Here is a 25,318-nt window from a genome sequence, read left to right as displayed (position 1 = left end):
ATCTTACTGGAGACATTTGATGATAATATATTCTAAGATAATCATTTACATCATCTTATTACAAATATTATCATGGCCACTGATATAACAAATGGAAATTCAATCCGGAAAATTCTATAAAAATTATTGTCTGAATCCTCTATAAAATTATGGAACAACAGATCGGGCCTGGTGAGTAATCACACAACGACGGACGACTTGTACATTCCGACCAGCGCAGTTGAGACGAAAGTAACAAAGTACCACGTGCCGACTAAAGCGAAAGCAAAAGTGTACAATACTAAAATTAAACTTTTAAAAAAGAAAACCAAAATTAAAAAAATATTTATAATTAAAGTGCTGCATTAAAATTTAGAACGTATAAGTAGATTTTGGTATAATGTGTGCTATTAAACAAATAAATGCAAATCGTACACATGAATACCAAAATTGTTACTGAAATTTGCTTATTATGCTTTTATATTATGCTTTTACAAAGAGGTATTATAGCAATCGTGACAAACATTCGGCTGCCAAAAAAAAACAAAAAAAAAGTTACACACATTTACGGACATTTTTCATTGTATTTTGTTTTTATCTTGTTCCAAAATATTAGATATTAACTTTAAAGTTATTATAAAAGTAGAAAAATAAGGTTTGCAAAAAACAAGTCTTCTGTACAAGAAATCTTCCTAATAAAATAAACAATTGCGTACGTATTGTTTTGAAAAGATCACTAATTAAAAAAAAAAATAATCGCCTAAATACTCTATTCAGACCGGTCGCTTCTGACAATCAGAGACAGCTTCTCTCTTTTGAGTCCGCCCACTAAGTAAACCGTTACTTTCCGCCTGTTTGCCTTTCTGCCGCTCTTCTCATTTTCTAATTTCTATGAGGAAGATGCATTCCGGTAGTTTAAGGGGCAGAGGAGAGGAAGATACGAGAGGCCTGCACGGAAAAGAGCGATCCCCGCAACCCAAGGAGTGGCTCTGTCAGTCTTCTGGGGGCTTAAATTAAAGCACCGAGTCCCGCACAGCGCTACCGCCGCCCGAGAAACTAAGAACAGAGTCCCGACATACGACCTACGAGACGCTGTTTTGTTGCTCTTCCCTCTGTTTCGCAGTAGTTTAATGCGGTTTGTCGCCGTGTATCCGGGCAGCGTCAGTTCCAGGATCGTTCCCTTTAGGCTCGCGTTAGATCAACAGTAATAACAAGTGTCTCGGAGCCCGAGCCCGGGGTCCACCGGGCAGGAGCGGGACAGTGATGCGGAATTTCGGGGCTTCCAAAAGGTGAAATACAGAGGCCCCAGAGGAAGCATGAGCGAGCAGAAAACAGATTCATCTCATATTAAAGCCGCATAAAAGCTCAGAGCCCGGGCATGGTGAGTCAAAATTAATGCATATATATGTGTAACACGCTCACAGTCTATTTGATACATTTTTTTTTCCATATGCAATTGCAAATACATTAACTTTATATATTTTTACAGCAGTGCCTGGAGGTTGCAATGGTTCTGAAGAGGCTGTGCTTCTCTGTTGGCCTGTAAATGTCCATATTACAGTGTCTTAGAAGCATTGATGTAATTAATAAATAGATTTTTGATTTAAGCACGTCAAAACACTCAGGTTTAGGTGTGTATTACTGTACTGTGATGTCTTAGGGCTGACAGATAGCAGTTATAGATCTGTCATATATGAAAGCAAGTCAAAGGGAAGTGAAATCAGGTGATATTTATAAACGGAGCAGAGCCTTCTTCTGCGTATGTAACGGTGTCCGCTTGAGTTCAGGACATTCTGAGCGGTGTGAGGAAATCAAAGGCATTCTTCTGCTGCTGTGACGTCACGCACACAACTTGTTGTGACTCATACAAAGAATTCAGAACCCTGAGCAGCAGCATCATCAGCCCACTTCCTGTATTCGTCTTCCACCCTTACTACTCTTTTCTGTGAACACTCTCACCTTTTTGTGTGTATTTTGAGGGGCGAAGCGTGCACTGAAAAAAGGGAACTGTCAGAAGAAGGCAACATGATGCATTATACATAGCTGTTAGGGGTTGATACATAAAAATAATAAGAAAAATAAAGGATTAAGAAAAAAGCCATATGTTGCATTACACATAGACTTTAAGGATTAATAAAAAAAAAATATATTTAAAAAATAATGCTTTAAAATAAATTACAATTAATTAATTTCTCACCCTCATTCCGATCCAAACCCATATGACTTTTTTTGTGGAACACACACCTGTCTGTCTATCTATCTATCTATCTGTGTATCTGTCTATCTGTCTGTCGTTCTATCTATCTATCTATCTATCTATCTATCTATCTATCTATCTATCTGTCTGTCTGTCTGTCTGTCTGTCATTCTATCTATCTATCTATCTATCTATCTATCTATCTATCTATCTATCTGTCGTCTGTCTGCCTGTCTATTTTAGGTAAGTCTGTCTGTCGTCTATCTATCTGTCTGTCTGTCTGTCTGTCTGTCTGTCGTCCATCTATCAGCTATCGATTATCGTCTGTCTGTCGCTGTCTGTCTGTCGTCTATCTATCTGTCTTGGTCTGTCTAGTCGACTATCTATCTATATTTGTTTCTAGTCTGGTAGACCGTATCTTGTCTATCGTCTTCTAATCGATCTATTTATTTATCTATCTATCTATCCGGATCTATATATCATCTATTACGAGCTATTGTACTCATCTTTCTGTATAATCGATCTATTCATATCGATCTATCGGTAGCGTCTGTCTGTCTGTAGTCGGTCTGTCTATCTGTTTCAGTGGTCTATCTGTCTATCTGTCTATCTATCTGTCTGTCTGGTCTGTCTATTTAATCTGTCTGTACATCTATAATATATCTATCTATCTGTCTGTCTATGTGTCGTCTATCTATTCTTTATATATATCTATCTATCTATCTATTATTACTATCTATCTATCTATCTTATCTGTATCTATCTTTTCTACTCTGTCTGTTTATCGATCTGTCTGTCTGATATATCTGTCGTGTCTGTCTGTCTATCTGTCTGTCGGTCTGTCTATATAATCTATCTCGTCTGTCTGTCTATCATATATAGTCTATCTATGTATCTATCTATTGTCTGTATATAATCTATCTATCTATCTATCTATCGATATATCTGTCTGTCTATCTACCTCCTAAACTATCTGTCGTTTTCATATATCCGATCGTTATATCTAGTAGGTCTGTCTGTCTGTTGTCTGTCTATCTATCTATATAGGGGTGTGTACTAATACCTATAATATGACTGATCCTGTCTGTCTGTATATCTATTCTGTCGTTCGGTCTGTCTGTCTATCTATTAGTTCTATATATCCATATTCTATATATCTATCTATCTATCTATTATATCGTCATCGTAGTTCTATTTCTATACTGTCTGTCTGTCTGCTATCTATCTGTCGATTCTATAATATCTGTCTGCGTCTGTCGGGTCTGTCGTTCTGTCTGTCTATCTGTCGTTCTGTCTGTCTATCTATCTATCTTATCTGTCTGTCTGTTATGTATATCTGTCTGTCTGTCTGTTCGTCTATCTATCTATCGTTCTGGTCTGTCTGTCTATCTTTATCTATCTACTATCTATATATGCTATCTGTTCTCTCATCTCTACTCTATCGTCTATCGTTCTGTCTAATCTACGTGATTCTCTGTGTGTGATCTTCTATCGTGTATATATATATGTCTGTCTGTCTATCATCTATCTGTCATTCTGTCTGTCTATCTATCTATCCTTCTTATCTGTCTGTCTGTCTATCGTATGTCTGTCTGTCTATCTATCTGTCGTTCTGTCTGTCTGTCCTTATATGTCTATCTGTCTATCTATCTGTCTATCTATCTGTCGTTCTATCTATCTGTCTGTCTGTCTATCTGTCTATCTATCTATCTGTCTGTCTGTCTGTCTATCTATCTATATACGTGTGTGTGTGTGTGTGTGTGTGTATGTGTGTGTGTGTATATATATATATATATATATATTGGAAGGTTTTTCAGCTGTTTTTGTCCATTCTTTTCAAAATATTGCATGAACAACAAAAACAAAACATATTTTGTGTCCCACAGAAGAAAGTCTTAGAGGACTGAAATTATGATTATAATATGGAAGGAAAAAAAAATTTATATATAAACTAGGGCTGCACGAATGACAAAAATCATAATTGTCGATTATTCCCTCAAAATTGCAATTGCGCTTATTAATTACGATTATCACGATTTAGACTGAATGATGTTTATACCATTGTTTGAAGCAATTGCATGCCATATTTTTTATATGAAAACAAACAAGCTGGAAACACTCTTCCTGAAATTTTTTTATTGATTTTCTATAGTATTAAGCCTCAAATGTCAACTATACATAAATTAGTTTCTTCTTTTAAAAAAAAAGTGAAAATATGCATGGTAGGTATTATAATGTTATATTAAAACTAAAACTGAAACAATGGAAAATCCCTTAAGATAACTTGCAGAAATAATTCAGAATAACATAAGTGGACCTGATTGAATGATTAATTGCCACTGAACGATTACATTATTGTGGCATCCATAATTGTAATGGCGATTAGAAATTCGATTAATTGTGCAGCCCTGACATAAAGAACATGAGGGTGATTTAATAATGACCATTCATTAATTGTTCTCTATAAATGATGAGCAATTAACATCTTACCCAAACCAAATACATAACATCGATGACAACAACAGCATACAAAGAATATAGCTTGCTGGGAGCTTGCAAAACCTTTAGCTATATATTGTTAGTCTAAAATGGGATTTTATGTACAGTATATTGACATTTTTGAGTGTCTATGACTCCGTATGCTGGATTTGCATTTAGTAGATGTGATGGAGTTGTGTTTGATGCACTGCATGCATGCATTAAAAGTTCAGATTGAAATGCCATCTTACTCTTCCTCCCTCATCTGTCTCTTTCTGTGCTGCAGGCGTCAGAGGAGGCCTCCTTACGTGCCCTGGAGAGTCTTATGACAGAGTTTTTCCACAGCTGCACCACCAATGACCGCAAGAGAGAGATTGGTGAGCATATGCCTTACACTGGCTTTTCACACAGTTATCATGCCCTGATTTTGCGGAGTCATCCTTTGTACGGTTATAATCTGAACAGGCTGCCAATTGTTGTGTCTCATATCATGAGACATTTGATTCTCTCTTTTTTCAAGAAATTTCTTGATGTGCAAGATCGCTACTATGTTCACTTCAGTGATGCCTAGTCAGTATGTAACAAATTGTCAGGAGCAGTGTGCTAACAGAAGTAGTGTGTGTGCTGTTAAGTAAGTGTAAAATTCAGTAACGTCTGTTAAAGCTGGTCTGTGTGTAGCACCTACAGCTCTGCAGATCCTTCTGAGGAAGCCCAGTGTTAGACACAAGCGGCTGAAATTTATTTTAAACAAGACATCTGATCATTTCAGCTCTAACTCAACTGTTAGAGTGGCACGTTTCAACAGTGTTTATTTTATATAGCTAATAGCAAAAAAAAATTTGTTAGGGTTTTTTTTTTTTTTTCAATACAAATATCTAAAATCCTTAAATCAAGATGCATTTACTTGAGATGCAAAAATGCAGATATGAAGTGTTGTTTTCTGAGAAATTGAATTTATGTTTGTTTAAAACAAGAACAAACATCTGTCAGTGGGAATGAATAATAAACTTGTTTTTCCCTTCGTTTTTTGAAAGTTGTATTTTCAAACTTTTTAAGCATTGCTAATACTAGACTTTTTAAATTCAGAGGCCATATTGACATGGTTTTCTTTTCAATTCCTTTAATCTTGTTTATTTGACCTTAAATAGGTCTTAAAAACTCTTAGATTACTTACATAAAACCTGCAGAAGCCCTGGTGTTTACAGAAGTCTTAAAGGCACGGCAGCACAAAAAATGGTGTTTAATTAAGGATTAGAGACAGACTGGAAAATATTATTGTTGGTTCTGTGATGAATTGCTCATGTTTTTCTATTGTAAGTCACTTTGGATAAAAGCATCTGCTTAGATGCAATGGAAAATGGGCTCAATTATAGAACTAAATGATGAATGTTTCTTTTTTTTTTTTTTTTTTTGATGCATCAATGCGTTTAAAACTTATAAGAAGAAACCGCTAAATAAAAAATAGACATGATAGTGTGACCCCTTTAGCTGAGGAATGTGTCTAAGAAAGTTATACTTCATGGGTGGAGACCACCATTCATGGACATTAACTGTATGTCGGCTTGAGTTCATAAAACGGATATTTTCATTCAAGTTTGATTCTAAACTCACTGGGTTAAAACAAGTGCTTGAACTAGGCTTGTAACTTAATTTGGATCCGTGTACATCTCAGGTAGTGCAAGATGTTTTGGAGAAGTAACTTTATGTGTAATCATTCATCAGGAAATACATGGCGTGTGTATCACAGAACCACAGAAAAGTCACCTATTACACCAGGAATATTCAGTTTTCAAAACCCATGTTATTGTAATTTTACTTTATTACAAACATTTAATTGGTTTTCTCTTAAAGAGTAACAGTTCACCCAAATAGGATATTGACAGGAATTAAACCATTCTTGAGATGGCTTGATGCTATATGTATGTATGTAATTTCTTACTTTAGACTTGTACTCCAAATTTTTAGAAGCTGTGGTCCATAATGCAATAGAAAAATTATTTAAAATCTACATGAATTTATGAGGCAAATATGAAGCATGAATGAGATTTTTACAGAAGCTGTTTAAGTGGAAGTCAGCTGTACTTGTCATGTCCTTCGATTCCGATCGTGGATGGCTCGAACCAGTCCTATATAATCTTTTTGCCACTCGTTCACACTCACCATGTTTTCAGACGAAACCATAATGTTAAAAACTGATCACAGCTGCGCTTCAGTTTTCACTTCCTAGTTGCATGAGTTGATCTGCGTTATAAAATATTGCCACACACAAAAATCTTCCCTATCATAATGGAGTTCATTGTTAAGAGTTCAGTTGCCTAGAAAAGATAATAGTAGTAGCATGACCAGATTGATTTTAAAAAAAGTAGAGATATTTGTAATTATATTTAGATCACAGAGCGTCAAAATTAATGTGTGTAACTGCTGTGGAGTTAGTTATACATTTATTGTAAAGTAGCTCTTGCTAACAAACATAGTGTATTTGAACTTTACTGGTTTTTGAAATGCTCATACTGTATATGTAGGTGTGCAACAAACCAATGTTTTCTTTTTATGCATAATATGCATAACAGCTTGTGTACAAGCCAGTTGTTGGCCTATGTCCTGAAATTAGAAGTGAAGAGTGAAGAGCTCTCAGTCGTTGTGGGAACAGCCTTTGTTTATACATTTACAGACGTATCCTTATGCATCTTTGGCATGAAGTCATCTTGTAGACGCCCTTTTCATTGGTATTGCTCGTGTTTATCAAAGTTTCATTGCTTGAGTAAACCACACAGTCTAAACTATTTTTAATGTACTTCTACAAATATCAGTTTGTTTCTCATCAGGATTTGTTCCAACATGGATGCCCCCCCCCCCCCCCCAAATATGTTTCTATTGATCACGATTGTTGTTGTTGTGTCTTGCAGAAGAAGCTGCTGAACAGTTTTTGCGGGTCAGCACTGGCTCGTGGAGGCACTGCCTCTACTTCCTCTCCAAACAGCAGAAATGAATATGTCATGATGTACAGTTCTTACGGTGTTTGAAGGTTAAAATGAAACATTCAAGTTATTATTATTTTCTGTAAATTAATTTCATTGAATACTGCCCTTGACTATGTTTCATTACATGCCTGCCAACACATTTTAACGGGAGGCGGGTATTGGAGGCCGGTATTTATTAAGAGGCGATCGGCGGTATTGGCGGGGTATGGGGTATTAAGGTTATATAAAATAATTCTCCCCGCACACATAGAATGTTTAATTGCAACAAAAATAGGCATGTCACTGTATGCAGAAATAACAACATTTGCTTCCGCTGATTTTAGTGTGAAACATGGACTTGGAGGTGTGTTGTGCAATCACACTAAAATACGATTAAAATATTCAAGCACGGGGGATAGATATTAGATATGATGGACAAAATGTGTCTGTCCTTCTGTTGCAGAACCTTAGTGAACAAGATGTGGGTTGGTGTGGCCAGTGAAGACACAAAGCAGAACTTCGCTTTAGCTGTTTGCCAAAGCTTCTGCTTTCCCAGCATGCACTGCTGCCTCTTTCTTCATCAGAAACAAGACCTGTGCAAAGTCATCGTGGACGATCGGGACGCCAGGACTGGCCGATGTTTCTACCATGACTTCTTCAGCAAACACCTTTACAGGGTACGTCTATGATTCATTAGGTATTATGTATTATATATTAAATCATTTTAAAGTGAATGGACGCCATCATTGTGGTTGAAGTGAAACCATGACTCCAAGCTTTGTTGGTTTGTGTTGTATGTTAGTGCAGTCACCGTCTCGCACTAGCGCCGCTGGGTTTAGTTCTGCTCAAGATTGACCTCTGAAGAGTGCGTGCTGTTATGTCCACAGAGAAAGAGAAGACTTGAAGCGTTTTTCGCTCGTAAAGAGGGGAGCTGGAAAGAAGAAGAAACTCCTGCTGGATCAGATCCCCACCGTACTGAACCTTCTGATGGGTGAGACGCTCAGAACTCGTATAATTGTCAGAGTTCAGGAGTATAATTCACAGAGTAATGTGGATTGAACTAGTCCTTAAAGCACTGGAAAATGTGTGTATGTGATTGTGACTTGCAGTTTTATTTTTTAACGACTCTTTTCTTCGTAGGTTATCTGGAGGACAGGGAGACAGTATGGGGACATAAACACATTTGTGTATACAAGCCACCTACAATCCCCCCTCCATCCCCCACATCTAGAGAGTCAGGTGAGCGTTCTGCTTTGACCGCTTTTGACACTGGTTCATTTTTGAAAGGCAGGGTCTACATCAGTGAAACCAACTAGTGTTAAATTAATAGGTGAATAGGTGACAGTTGACGTCACTTTATAGTGAGTAACTATTTGACTGTGAACAAACAAAAAAACAGTGGTTACGGGTGCAAGTGCTATAACTTCTGCCTACTTTTTTTTTCTTTTTTTTTTTCTTTGTTGCTACGCATAACCGTGTTGTTTGTATTTTGAGATAATATATATAGATAATATATCTATATATATATTCTATATTATAATGATATATATTATATATATATATATATATATATAACCTGTGCTGAGCAATGTGGTTATGTATCTTTTACATCGTAAATATTTAGTTAAAAAAAAAATGCTAAAAAATATTACGATTTATTAATAATAAAAAATTGATAAAATTATATGTTATTGGTATATAAAATAATTGAGAATTATTAGTTGTAGTATTAATGTTAATAATAATAATTATTGTTGTTGTTGTTGTAGTTATTATATTAATTAATTATTATTATGCTTTTATTAGTAATATTTTAGTAAGTAATTTATCAGTTATATTTTAAATTGTAAATAATTTAGTGTAAAAAAAAAAAAAAAAAAAATGCTAAAATATTATTACAATTATTAAAATTTATAAAAATATGATAAAATGATTTTATATATGTTATTAATAATTAGTTGTAGTATTATTGTTAATAATAATAATAATAATAATTATTATTATTATTATATTATTAATTAATTATTATTATGCTTTCAGTAAAAAGACTAAATCACAAATTTGGCTATGGACAATTCATTTGACAATCAATTTAATTATTGAAACTAATTTCATTAATAGTTGAACCATAGGTAATATAATTCTAAAGCATGCTATTATTTAATTCTATAATTTAATGCTTATCATGAGCAAAATTGGTGAAACTGTGTTCATGATAATTTTTATTTATTTATTGTACTTTTTATTGTTTTATTTATAATATATTTTAATTGTTATTATATTATTTAAATATTACGCATGCACGCACACCACACACACACACACACACACACACACATATATATATAAATTTATTTATTTAAATTTGGGACTTTTGAGTAAATATAGAAATTAATTTTTATGCATTTTTTTTACATAATATTACATAATATATTACATAATATAATCTGATATAATATATTAATTATTCATTTATTTCTTATTTTATTAAATGTTATTATAGTATGTATAGAAATAAATAACATTTATATGTATTTATTTATAATTGTACACAATACAGGATATTACACTTCTGATAATCAAAAGAGATTTGCAAAATGTGGGTTAACAATTAGCAACAGGGGTTATCAGCCATTACTGATAATCACAAAATAGTCTGTCGGTAGATGAATCCTAGCAGTAAGTGACTGTTGTATTAATTGTTGTCAATTTGTTATGTTCTGGTAGGTGCTTTTGGGGGGGGCGGGCGACAGCCCACGATGCTCTTGAAGTGAAAGTGGAGCTCTGTGGTCATGCTAGCAGCTGGAATGCTTGGCTCATTTTTAGCTGGAATCCCTCTCTCTTTCCACTCCAGCCTCCACCGCTCGATTTTTCATTTTGCACGCTTCGGATGCAGCAGCCAATCAAAAACGAAACCTTGCCCACTTCTAAGGAGGACTCCGCCCACGGAAGCTTCTCTGGACCAATGGCGGCAGGGAGGCGAGGGGGCACGGCAGGACTGGTCAGATGGTGGGCAACGACGAACGTGCCAAAACTGGGCGTCCATGGCCATGAAACTGTATTAAATGAGTTAATGTGCAAAAACTGCGTCCCGGTGGACTTTGAGGAGTTTCTGCTTCCGAATGTTTTCAACGACTTTCATTGCTGCAAAGATCCAAACCACACTCACACACCAACACGGCACACTATCAAAAAAAGATTGCAAGAAATTAGACGAAAGGTAAGATAATGGTTGCACATGCTTTAAACTTCCTAACTCATTGATTCTGCTGCTTTTAAACCCTTTTTCTGCCTGGTCTGTCCCTCTCAGCTATGTGGAAAAGGTTCCACAGATTTCCGCAGGTCTAGTGGAATTTCTCATCTGCGGAGGATTGAATCTAACGCCCAGTTTCCTCTAGTGGAATTTCTAGTGTTGCTCTTCAAATAGCACCTTTAACCAGGTTAACAAAACACCTTCATTTAATGTTCCAGGTAGCCACCGACTCTAACTTACCATATAATTGTTAATGATATTTCCTTTTGCTGCACTTTTTTAATCAAACCTTCCCTTGTTCTTCTTCATTTTGATGCTTTGACCTGTGAAAACCACCCTGGTGTATTTTTTAGGATGTTTTCCATGGTTCCTGCGGTTTAATGTTTGCTGAAAGGTCTGGACTTGAAGGTTTGCTTTCTTTTTACTCTTCTCAGTGGATTTGTTCAGTATTCAACCACAGGATATGGGATTATAGTGACTACTATTGGTGTCATGAATTGAGCAATTCAAAATTGTGCCTGATCTTCTGGGCATACAGTGGTGCTCACAAGTGTACATGCCCTCTACTTGCAGAAAATGACAAGATGGTAATACTAGCAAAAATAAGATGGGATCATTTAAAATCACGTAATGTATTTGGTTTTGGTGTTTATTAGTACTGTCTTGAAAAACGATGGTTTCACATGATAGAAGTTTAGATATTGAGCATCACTAGGTGTCGCGCGTACAAATAAACGGGGTTTGTGTTTCTAGTGAACTAAAACGTAAAACCATAAATAAAGTTACGTTGTAAATAACATTGAAAAAACCCATAAAGGGAATAGTTCACCCAAAACAAGAAAATTGTATATTAATTACTCACCCTCATGATGTCACAATGGACTATTTTAACGATGTCCTTACTACGTTTCGTGCGGCCATAAACCATTTTCAGTTGCGTTGCTGTCTGTGCAGGGGTCAGAAAGCTCTTGGATTTCATCACAAATATCTCAATTTGTGTTCTGAAGAGGCAACAAAGGTCTTATTGGTTTGGAACAACATGTGGGGTAAGTAATGAATGACAGAATTTCATTTTGTGATGTGAACTACCCTTTAAACACATTTATTTCAGCTAGCTGGCCAAAAGCCAAACACTTCTTCGATTTTAATAATTTATTAGATAATTGATGAATTAAAATTTCTAACTGCTGCACTAAAAGAATGAACCAAAACAAAAATTACTAAAAACTATGACTGACCTTCTATGCACAGCACACACAACGATTATATATAATATATATATATATATAATTGATATATATATATATAGATATATCTATATATATAATATAGTAAGATATAATAATATTAGTGTAGAGTATAATATACATAACAGCACAACATTGCTGTAACTTCAACTAAAATAAAAGTACAAAGATTATATAAAAAATACAAAAAAATAGAATATCTGTAATAGTTTCTCAGTGATACAAAAATAACACTGGTCCTCAAACGTAAAAAAAAATTAACATGAATTTAACATTATGCAATTGTTATCTTCCAAATTTTTTGAAAGGGTCATGTAAAACATAGAAGACACAGGCTACTGTATAAGAGTTCATTGTAATATGGGAAATCATACTGCAATTTTTCAGACCTCAAAACTTTTTTAAACCATAATTTGTTTGTATTGTAATGTTTATCGGCAAATTCTTTTGACTAAAACCAAGTTCACAATTTCGTTGTAGATTTGCACAAACCAAACATCTCTACGGACTAATGACACTGGTCAGCATGGTCCGTAGCGCCGCTTCATTTTTCATTTACAGGATGCATTTGTAATTTTTTTTTCAGTACGTTCTTTTGTTTGGCAAATCTTTCTCTGCTGTTTATGTGTACGGTTAACATCAAGCCCATGACTTAAATTCAACAGTGTCACCTCGTAGCATGAAAATCATCTGCGTATTAAAATTGTTTACACTATATACAGAAAGCAAGCAAAGAGCAACTCACTTTATAATGATGGAAGCTGTTCAGTCACTTCAGTCAGCACAAAGGACTGTTGAGAGTTCTGCACGTCCAATCAAGCATAGACTGCTGTAATCAACACTTTTCTTGAATAGTTCATATCAGAAGCTGTTTTTATTATATGAAACAGTGTGGTTGTAGTTATTTCATATGCAAAGATGCGCACACCCGAACATATCAGTGGAAGTCTTCAAAGGAGACCCTCCCCCTTTAAACATATTAGTGTTTAAACTCGAGGGCAAAAAATGGGCTTTATGTAAGTTAGACAAGTGTTTGACTTGGTCGTGAAAATCCTTAACATTGTAAGGCACTCAGGAAACATTTAAAACAAAATGCAATGTGACCGTGTATTAGAGGGTGATTCAGCACTAAAATTCTTAAGTTTATGAACCTCTCACTAAAAGTGTGTTTGATTTGTTGTACCGAGTCACGAGGGTTATCTGTCCTGTCTGGAGATCTGGAGTAGATTCCTGGAATACCTGACCACAAGATAAGAGCCGATTGGTGACAGTGGACAGTGTCGTTAACAGGTGCGTGTCTGTGGACTTTTTGTGTGAGGCCCAGGAATTGGACCTCAGGTTGTATTAGAAACATTGCATTAATCTGTGTGTGTGTCCAGGTATAAAGATGCTCTAGTTCTGCTGCTGCGTGAAGTTCTTAACAGGATCCAGTCAGGCAAACCAGAGTCAGCTTGAAGAACCTCGATAAGAGACTCCTTGGATAGATGACGTAAGGATCATAAACATACACCAAAGCATCAATTTTGTTCTGCAGAATTTTTGAAACACTTTTCCCCCTCTCTGGTCTCTATAGCAACAGACGAATGGCAGCGCTACCTGGTCAGAGTTTGGAAGTGGTTGCCAGGTGATGGAAGCGCTGGCCGTCCCCACCTTTCAGTTTGGTAGGTGTATGTTGATGGGTGAGCGTGGTACTGAAACACAAGTGATCTTCATTGGCAAGTCGAATAGATGTTTCAATATGGGAAACAAACCTAAATTTAAAAACCCGTAAGCAATAAATGAAAAGATTTACGTAACCACATGAGTAGGAGTTTTAGAGCTGTCACTTATATAGAATTGTATATGTAGTTATTATGTAATTTTACATTTTATTTTAATGTATTTTTATATAATTCAAAAGGAAAATTAAAGTTATTCTATTTAGATACGTGTCTGTTTTTAGTTTCCGGTGCTCAAGGAGGATCTGGACATTGATCTTGGGCTGCAGCAGTTATGGTGAGATCAGGGACCAAGTGAGTTTATCTCACTCATGATCATAATCTGATTGAATTTGTATAGATACTGTAGCACGTTGTTAATTCCAAAACCTTGTAGAGCTGCACAACCAGGGATAATGCTTTTAGGTATCCTAATACCGTTCCATTATAAGAGACATTCGCAGAGATTTGGCCAGAATTTTAAGGCAGGTTTGCATATGATGCATACGGACGTCGCGCCCCGCATACACCGAGCACTAAGGCAATCCCCAAATTCATTGTGCCCAAAGGCTCCATTGAAAAATTCCATGCAGATGCTGTGCCATTTTTACTCTGTATCCAAGTGTTACTCTTGTATGTCTTAATGCAGCAAAGCATAAAGAGGAATTTGCTGGAAATGTGATATCTTTGACAACTTTATTTCCTTGTCACTCAGCCAGTAACATTTTTTTTCTTTTGCTATCTGACTTCCCATCAAATGTCACACAAATATTTTAGTACAAATATTTTATACAAAAATTGTGTATTTTATTGAGATAAAATATAAAGTAGGAAGTTCTAAATGAACTATAACACACACTATCGTTTAAAAAGTTTTGTTCATAAGTTTTTTTCTAAACTTCTTCTTAAAATACCGCAAAAACAGTGATATTTTCAGAAATATTGTTGCAATTTTAAAAATAGCTGTTTTCTATTTGAATATTTTAAAATGCCATTTATCTCCTGTGTTGCAAAGCTGAATTTTCAGGCATCATTACTCTAGTCTTTCACATCACCATGATCCTTCAGAATATCATTCTAAAAAAGCTGATGTTGATGCTAATTCAATATTTCATATCATAAATGTTTAAAACATGATTGTTGCTGCTAAATAGTTTTTTTGTTTTTTTTTTTTTTTTTTTTTTTTTTGTGGAAACCAGCTGTGCTGCTCAATATTTTTGTGATTTTTCAGGATTCTTTGATGAACGAAGCTCAAAAGAACAGCTTTTATTTTAAATAGAAATCTTTTGTAACTTAATTGTTTTACTGTTAGTTTTGATCAATTTAGTGCATCCTTGCTGAATAACAGTATTCACTTACTGACCCCAAACCTGTGAGTGGTACCTGTTACCTTCTAGCTGATTGCTTGTAAATGTGATCAGTCTTTCGCTCCCCGCATTAGTTTAGAGTGAGTAGTGTTGTAGTAGTATCTGGTCTTGTAATGATCGCTCCGATGGCATTAGTGGCGGTGTTCTCATGTGCTAGTGAGCTGCTGTCAGCTGTTGTTGAGTGGTTTCACACCTCTCTGTGTGTGTGTGTGCGCGTGAAAAAAACCCAAGCTCAACAACACAGCACAACGCAGGCACACCACAAAAATCCACACTGCTCCTATAAAACACCTGAGCTCTCTGCTGCAGGCCGTGGGACGCCTGGCTGAGTTCTTCACAGGGGACGTTTTCACCACTCGCTTCAACGACGCTCTCGCCATCGTGCAGAGGTCAGTTCCTGATTCACAATTCCTCATTTAACAACAACACTCCCTCCTTATGTGTGTACTTAAAGTCCTCTGCATTTGCTCATGTTTTATGCCATGATTTAAACTTCAAATTAGAGCACGACCGATATATCGTTTTGCCGATTTTATCGGCCGATATGAGCCTGTCGTAATACCAATACGGACTTTTGTAATACCATTTAAAATATGAAAGACTCTTTATTTTATGGCTGCTTTTTAAAGACTGCTATTTTAACTGACTGAAATATGTGATGGGCAATTGTGTTTGTCCTCTCAGGATTGGTGGAAGTGTCGTGTTACGGCTCTCAGATCTGCCTGTATGATGTAGAAATGGCTGTTCCTTCAGTGCTCAAACCGGACCTTATAGACGTGTAAGTAGTCTAAAACACTGTTCAAGGTGCTATTTGCCATTATGGTGGATTGTTTTATAATCATGCTTAATAAACGTCTGTTTTGCAGGCATGCGCAGTCATTGGCTGCTCTGCAGGCGTATTCTCATTGGCTGGCTCAGTTTTGCGGGGAGGTGCAGAGACAACAAGAATCAAACGCAATTTATGGATCTCATCACGTCGAGCATGGCTGCCACGACCCCTCTTATCAATGCCAAGGTGATTTGATCTTTATTAATGATCTTCAATGCTCATTTAAAGTAGGACATAATAATTACAAGTTTAAAATACTCAAAACATGTTTTGTTCAGCATGCACATTGAAATATACTGGGATGCACATAAGTTTTAGTCTGGTTCTCATGAGAGCACCTGGAGATTCAATTTGACGATCACATTGTACGTATTGTGACCCATTAAATATAACTAAAAAATAAAATAATTAATAATAGTATTTTTGTACTTCAAAAAAAATAAAGTGTGTTTAATACTATTATATTTTAAATAATGAGTTTTAAATAAAAATATGATTATTTTTATAGTACATTTTCTTTTTTCTTTTTTTTTTTATTAGTTTTTATATGAATTTTCTAAATGTTTCTTACCTCAAATCAGCAAACTTTTATTTTTGCGGGGTGCTGGGAAGTAAGTATATGACCTACTGATATTAGCGAGTGAAAGGCATCAGTGAATGTCACCGTTTTGCTCTGAAACTTGCGTTTAACTTCGATTACCGTTAGTTGATTTAAAAAGGTGATGCCATGTTAACCATTTTTATTTTGGTCACTCATGCGCACCTGCACACCACTTATGTGCACCCCTGTACACACACACACATATATATATATAATTAACACACACACACACACACACACACACCACACACACACACACACACAACCACACACATATATATATATATATATATATATATAATATATATATATATTATTAGATTTTGCTGATATAATATATATATAATTAAATGTGAATTATAGGTCAATCAATATTAGATTTTGCTGATATAATGAAGACAGTAAACATTATTTTAAAGGCAGTAAACATTATTGTGCCAAAACTATTTAATTTGTTAAAATTCTTATGGTGCGCTCTTGTCCTCCTGGGAAGTTCGCATTTACGAATTGGGAAGTCATAATTACGACATTGGGTGCAATCTAGTCATTTTGTTGGAGCAAGAAGGTGACATAACTTTTTTGTAAAGATTTTTAAACTCTATTTTTACTAAATGATAAAGTATGCTCATTAGTGTTTTTATTTTGTTTTTATTTGATGAAGGTGCTGTAATTTGAATCATTACATATTATATCTTCATTGTGTTATACTATTGTATTTTGTACATGTAACTTGGTTTTATTGTACACGAAAAATGAATTCAACAGATTTATTTAATACAGACACTGCATCCATTGCACAAGTTTCCCCATGCATAATGCAGGACTTTTAATTATGAACAAGCCTAAAATACACTGGGACTCTTATTTTTAAATGTGTGTTCGCTACTACAAAGCAGCTCTTTCAAAGAGATGAGGGAGATAAAATATGTGCTTTTACATCCACCTACAACATTATAAAATATAAACACCATAAAGTAAATTCATTCAGTCTTGAAGTCTTCACATTAAAGTTTTAGTACTAATGCCCATTACTATATATTTAGTTGGGTTGTCTTGAAACTAAAACATTACTCTGTGTGTTAAGATTTACAGTTTCACTAGATTTTTTATGTTAAATCTTTTTAACCAGTTTTTTCCTCATTCTTTGACTGAAAAAAACCACTAATCTGACTGATCTCTGTGTGCCGCAGGTTCCAGAGAAGTTGTGTTATCTGACGTGGCCATCTCCTGGTCTCCATGGCGACCACCGTGCGGCCAGTGTTCCTGGTGTCATTGCCAGCAGTGCAGAATATCTTCAACCTGATCACAGAGAATCATAACCACAGATTACCTCAGGAGGTGTGTGTCTGTCTTTGAAAAACAGGACAGTGTGGCACAGTTTGTACTTGGATCCATCTGTATTTGTTTGTGATGTAATGTTTGTTGTTTTTGTCCAAGGCTCAAGTCCTCGTGTGCCGAGCTCTTTCTAACATGCTGCTGTTGCCGTGGCCCAGCCTGCCAGAGGCGGAGCAGCAGTGGCCGAACCGTTCAGCCAATCACGCGCGGCTTCTCAGCAGTCTCACGCATCAGTACCGCCTCCTGCCCCGCCCACCCAGCCATCATCACAACAGTAAGAGCAACAGATGAATAACATATAAATTATAAAATAAATGAAAAAAAAACCATTATATAACCAAGATTTCACTAAAAAAATAAATACTTTTTTAAAAATAAAAACAATTATTCAGCAAGGATGCATTAAATTGATTAAAAGTCACAATTTATAATCATACAAAAGATTTATATTTCAAAAACAGTCCTGCATCGAAGAGTCCTGAAAAAAAAATGATCACAGTTTTCAGAAAAATATTAAACAGCACAACAAAGCAAATCAGCACATTAGAATGATTTCTGAAGAAAAAAACATCCTAAAAATATATGAAAATTCAAAGCAGTTATTTTAAATTGAAATCATATTTTGCAATATAACTGTATTTTTCATCAAGTAGAAAAGATTCATTTAAAAAAAGTTTTTACTGTATTTTTCATTGAGTTGAATACATAATTGGTGAGCAGAAAAGATTCATTTAAAAAACATGAAACCATGAAACTCCAAATTCTCTCTCTCTCTCTCTCTCTCTCTCTCTCTGTCACTCACTTTTCTCTCTCTTCTCTCTCTCTCTATCTCTCTCTCTCACTCACTCACTTACTTTTATTTACTTACTTTTTTTTTTAATAGAGCATTAATATTAGTTTCTTTTTATTATTTCTAAATCAATATTTTGATCGATTTAAATGAATAAAAGTATTAGTTTCTTTATATATTTATAATTAGTTTCTTTATAAATTATAACACAGTCCCCACCCACGGTTATGAAACTTCACAATACAGGAGATGGGTTATGAAAATTTGTTATGAATATAGTTATGTTATGAATATATGTATATGTGTGTATATGAAAATATGTGTGTGTGTGTGTGTGTATGTGTATGTGTATATATATATATATATATATATATATATATATATATATATAATATCTATACAGTTCAAAAGTTTGGGATAAGTAAGATTTTCAAAGTTTTTTTTTTTTTTTAAATAAAATACACACACACAATTTTATTTATTATTTTAGTTTTTTTGAAAAGGTTTCTTTTTACCAGTTAAACTTTTGAATTATTTTCAAAAAGTTATAATAATTTAAATCATCATGTGTCTGTCAGGTAAGGCGGTGATCCAGCAGACTCTGTGCGTGTTGAAGGATCTGGTGGACAGTATATCAGGAGAGGCCACCAAATCCCGTCAGATCTGTTACAACAGCCTGCAGGAGTCTGTCCAGGTCACGCTCGCGCTCTTCCCCCACTTCATCCAGCAGCCAGGTAACAAAATAATCACTTGAATAGCCAGCGAACTTTCACCAGCGTTCATGACAACATCATCTTCGCTGCCTTCTAGTGTTGTAATCGTATTTGCTCAGTTTTTCTTGGACTCTTTTCCTGTCTTATGCATTTTCCCTCTCTCAGATGTGACAGATGAGATGCTGAGTTTCTTTCTCACGCTGTTTCAAGCGCTGCGTGTGCAGATGGGCGTGGCCTTCACAGAGCAGATCATCCAGACCTTCCTCAGCATGTTCACCAGGTCACCTTCACATCTGTTGTTGACAATGAGAGCTATTATCAGTTGTGTCTGAATCTGTACGAGTGCTAATCAATCATGCGTAAGTGCTTATTGATGTCAGGCTTATCTAACTTGGTTAAATCTTCACCGTGTTCCTCAGAGATCAGCTGGCCGTCAGCATCTTACAGGAGGGCAGCTCTGGATCCAAAGTGGTTCAGAAGTTTCTCAAGATTCTGCAGGTAAAGGGAATAGAAGCAATTTGTGTTTTGGCTTTCTGTGCTTATTAAACATGCTACTCACAGTTTGTATTTGGATTGTTGTGTCAGGTGGTGGTTCAAGAACCTGGTCAGACCTTCAAACCTCTGTTACCCAGCATCCTCAGCCTTTGTTTGGATCAGGTTTACCCAATAGTGGCAGAGGTATGAGGCATGAATTAAAAGACACCCAACCTCAGAGTGCTTAAGTTAAAGTGGATGAATTTATGGTTTAAAAAAAACAACAACATAAATTTACTGTAAGGAATATGTTTCAGATATTATGGGATGGCATATTGGTGCCTATATAGTTTACATCTCATGACCATATATTTAAATAAGTGATGTATATTAGTAACCCTGTAAAGTCGACATATGAAATAATAGTCTACTTTAAAAAAAAATGGAACTGTTTATTGATCTTGTTAACAAAATCTAAAAGTTTGCATATGTTTTTTCATCTTTATGGCTCATACATTTTCAAAATGATGAAATTGCACTTAAAATAAATAAATATTAATCTACAACACAAAAACAAACTACTGTCAAAAATAAAAAATATACATAAACAAAAAAAATCACAATAATTATACATGACACTTACAATAATTATACATGATTAATACAGAATATTGTCATTATGTAAAGATTAAAAATGGTGTCATTAAAATGAAAAAGGTGTTAGCGATCTAAAGGTCCCTTAAAGGTCACTAACATTCTTCTTTCTGGAAGTTCTTGTACTTTGCTGATCTTGGTCTCTGTGTTTAACAGCGTTCCTGTCCAGATGTGAAAGCCGAGATGTTTGAGCTGCTCTTTCAGATTCTTCATCAGAACTGGAGGTTCTTCTTCAAAAGCTCAGTGTTGAGCAGCGTTCAGAGAACCGGAGCCGAAGAACTCATGGAGAACCAAGCGCAGTTCATCGCCACCAAGCAATCAACAACACACACGCAAAACTCCCCAAAAAAAATTCCTAAACCAAGTCTGGTTCTCCTTTCCATACTGATCTGATTCAGTCTGATTCAGAGTTTGATTTATTCACTATAAAGAGCTACATCAATCAACTATTTCAGTGGCACTTTAGTGTAGTGTGGTATAGCCCCTGGTATAGTGTGTGTAATTATAATGAAACAAATATATAACCTGATAATAAATATATTACCTGATTCGGTGTGAAAAGGCTGAGCCTTTTTTCTGATAGCAACATGCCAATATGTGGCTGGATTCCTGACACGGCTAACAGGAAATCATCTTAGACTGTCAATAAGCATGAGTAATACTCAACCACTCACTACCATAACTGTCCACTGATTAGCAGTGGAACTAATCAGACTGCCCCCTAGTGGATGGCTAAAGATTTGCTAGCTCGTGTTCATAAATAGGCTACTCAAGGGTATGCCTCTGGATTACCAGATGCTAGACCCCCCTCCCTTGACAGGTGCTGGCGCCCCCCAGGTTGAAAACCCCTGCTTTAGTGTGTGTGGAGTCAGCCCAGTTTTCAACATTTCTGGCTTTTGTTGTTTATTAAGTGCAATGTCTTTGATTTGCAGGCATTTGGTCAGTCTTTTCTGCAACCGGACATTCACATCTTCAAACAAAACTTGAGTTACCTCGAGGTCCTGAACACCAAACACAAGCTGTACCACAGGGTACATTTTTTTTTTTCTATGTTATTATTTTTAATTTATTTGAAAGATTTCTAAATTAAAAATTTATATTTGTTATATTTTCATTTTATTTATATTTAAAAAAAGAAATTTTTTATATATATTAAAATTAAATTAAATATATTATAAAATATATATATATTTCATATAAATATAAATAAAAATGGAAATTGTATTTTCATATATAAAAATTTAACTAGCACCGTGTCTACACCGGATGCGTCAGTTGTGATCACTGATTATAATGAGTTCTATAGCAGTTTGTCACACTGCGCCGCTCGTGTCCGGTGTAGACACCGGTGTAACGTAATATAAATAAATTGAATTAATATTTAATAAACTAAAAATTAAACTTATTTAATATAAATGTAATAATATAAATAAAAAATACACTTGTATTTAATATGAATTAAAAACTAAGCTATTTCAATTGTTTTAAGTTTTATTTATATTTAATATGTATTGAATGTTTAATTTAATTTTAGGTTATGTTCAGTACAAATACAGATTTAATACACATTTAATACAAATCAAATTGAAATCATATTTAAAATATATTGAACCTAAATTAAGAATTAAACATTAAATTTAATTAAAATTAAGTGCGTTATAGATAATTTTGTAATTTATATTTAATATAAACTATAAATTAAAATGTTATTTAATAAGTAAAATTTAAGTAATTTTTAATATAAATAAAAAACTGCAACATATATTAAATGTTTAGTTTAATTTCTTTTGGATTTATAGGTGTGATGTATGTGTTTAATTCGAATTAATTTATTTTTATGTTTCGATGTGTGTTCACGTTCATTTGCAGAAGCTGTTCCGGAACACCATGCTGTTCCACTTCTTAAATGTTCTTCTGCAAGTCCTCCTGCACAAGAGTCACGACCTCCTCCAGGACGACATCACGCTGGCGCTCTACAACATGGCGGCTGTGGATTTCCAAGCATTCTACTCTTCCTTCTTGCCAGAGTTCCTCAATGGCTGCCAAGGCCTCGATCCCCACCAACGCACAACGCTTGCCCGAAACTTCAGGCCAGAGAGGGTGAGTGAACATGACTGATGACATCAATACCTGAAGCTGATCACATGAGGAAATTCTGTTGTTTCTACAAACGTGAAGCATTGGAACATAGTCTGGCTTTTTTTGACAGAGCTCTGTCTTTAACGCCTTTTAATGTACTCATGCCTATAAATACGTCAGGTATTAACCCCAAACACAAATATTTTTAATGCAAAAATTAAACAGGGAAAAAGTTAAGATTATAAGGCTGTTTTATGAAATAAATAAACATGTTTTAAATGTTTATTTAATTAAAACCAGCCTAAATTAAAGACAAACTCTATATACTGAATATGTTCATTTAAAAATATATATATATATATATATATATATATATATATATATATATATATATATATATATATATACTGTAGATATATATAAAGTGATGTTTAAGACATTTATAATTTATAAATTATAAATGACAAATGTCTTAAACATCACTTTTTTTTTCTTTTTAATGTGTTCTTGCTGAATGAAGTATTAATTTATTATATACATATAAAATACGCAAAATAATAAGTGTTATCTAATTATTTTATGTGTATAATATATGTATACATATATGTGTGTTTATAAATGTATATCCAGTTCATCCAGTCTGGGTGATGTCATTGGTTTGTGAACCTTTTTCATGTTTTAACATGCAAGTCACATCTTGTTTCTGTCTCTTCCACCCTCCGCAGGACCTGCCATCATTTTCTCAGGGAGTGTATCGTATCGTGAACGACCTGCGCTTCTACAGACTGTGCAATGGAAGCCTTCCGCCGGGAACCTTGAAGTTATAGCAGCACATCACATCTGCCGCACAGCCAAAACCACGGCCTGTGCCTAAGGACGCGGATCACTGCTGCAGTGCTCATGTGTTGCCTTTCGTCAGGGGCCAGCCTGAGATCTCAGCGGCGGCGTGTTCTGAGAGCTGCAGGGCTTCGTTCGTCAGCTTCTTTTATGTTATTTCAGCTAGATTTTACATGTTTGCCAATGATCAAGAGGCCAAAGTGGATGTTCTACAGCTGCTGTCGAGAAACTCATTCAAAATCAGCTGATGCGATTCAAGAAGCGCTGCGGTTCGGGATGCACCGATTAGTTCATTGGAATCGGAGCAGTGCTTTCCCAATTGCTTGTTGTTTTAAAAGGACTGGTGTAACTGAAAGCACACTTACTTTGTTGAAGTGAACAGATGGGGGTTTGAAATGCAGTGGTGTGGAGTTGAACGAACACATCTCGAGACTGGGTTTTTGTGAAGCATTGCTGGAGTTCTGTATGGTTTTAAAGTCAACGGGTGCGACGTGGAGCACTGAATTTTTCTTTCTCTTAAATTGTCTGGTTTTATTGCCCTCTCCTTATTTCCACGGAGACGAACTCTCACATCTTTTTCATATCATTCCATCCTGATCCAGGACAAACAATCCTTCAATAAAGTTTTATAATGAAATGCATTCTTTGTCTTTCTCATTTTGTTGTTTTAGTATTTTTATATTTATTTTTAATATGTGTATATATATATATAATTATGAAATATGCTTGTTATGCGGTCGTAATATTTTTCGTATTTTACAGGAAGTCCTGGTTAAATGGTGCAGATTCTCAAAGGGAATTGTAAAGTATTGTAATTGTATACCGTATATTAATTACAAAAGTCAAAATACAAATAAGCTTTTAATGGTCTTAACCACAATTACTGAGAAATTAGCAAAAATGAAATGTACTCCTTAAATTGTCTCAGGAAAACACATCAAAGACAGACTGAAGATTTTGGCAGAATATGAATAAACGTTCAGTGGAGTGATGAATCATGGTAAAACATGAATTGCATGGTGTTGCTTCAGAGCATTATCTTTGAGGATCTGATGAGAAATACAATAATGAATGCATCTACATCAGTGAAGGATTGAGGAAGATGTGTGAGGAGTGAGAAGTGTTGTGATGTGAGGAGCCTTTTCAGCTGCTGGTAAGCTGCTTCGCTGTGAAAAGTTAATCGATGCTTTGGAGTATAAGAGAATATTGCAGAATGGCTTGCTGCCCACAGTTGAAAAGTTATGAAAAGAGAAACAATCAGATGTCCCATAATTAAAGTTATTTATAATAATAATAATAAAGTTGTTTAATTAACTAATTTAAGTTTGCCCTGCTCGAACCAATTCATTATTTTGAGCATTTGGGTTCATGTGTACTCGTGAACTGTGTGAAGTCATCAGTATTGAGTGGAACACATTGACTGTTCTTTCTGTAAAAAAGCTGTCTGTAAATTTACCCACACTGCTTAAACATTCAGAGAAAACAAACAGAAAGGCTATCCTGTACCAAGTTAGGCTACTTTGTGCAATTCTTTCCTAACCAGTGATTTGTGATTAGAATATACACCAATAAAAGCAAAAAAAAAAATTGGCTTGGCCCAAGAGTACATACATACATACATACATATGTGAATCTAGAGCACAAAACCAATCTTAAGTCGCTGGGATATATTTGTAGCAATAACCAAAAATACATTGTATGGGTCAAAATTATAGATTTTTCTTTTATGCCAAAAATCATTAGGATATTAAGTAAAGATCATGTTGCGTGAAGATATTTTGTAAAAGTCTGATTAGTAATATGCATTGCTAAGAACTTCATTTGGACA

General features: G+C 35.0%; 1 protein-coding gene and 1 pseudogene across 1 annotated transcript in view; one reads left to right on the top strand and one right to left on the bottom strand.

Annotated features, from left to right (window-relative positions):
* Nucleotides 1-25,318, bottom strand: part of LOC109059404 (nuclear factor 1 X-type-like) — a 723,368-nt gene that overhangs the window by 531,370 nt on the left and 166,680 nt on the right.
* Nucleotides 1,076-24,131, top strand: LOC109049400 (annotated as a pseudogene).

Source organism: Cyprinus carpio, chromosome A3 (assembly GCF_018340385.1).
Source record: "Cyprinus carpio isolate SPL01 chromosome A3, ASM1834038v1, whole genome shotgun sequence".
In the NCBI taxonomy this organism is placed as follows: Eukaryota; Metazoa; Chordata; class Actinopteri; order Cypriniformes; family Cyprinidae; genus Cyprinus; species Cyprinus carpio.
The sequence above is the reverse complement of the archived record's forward strand: the minus strand, read 5'-3'. Positions and strand labels throughout refer to the sequence as shown.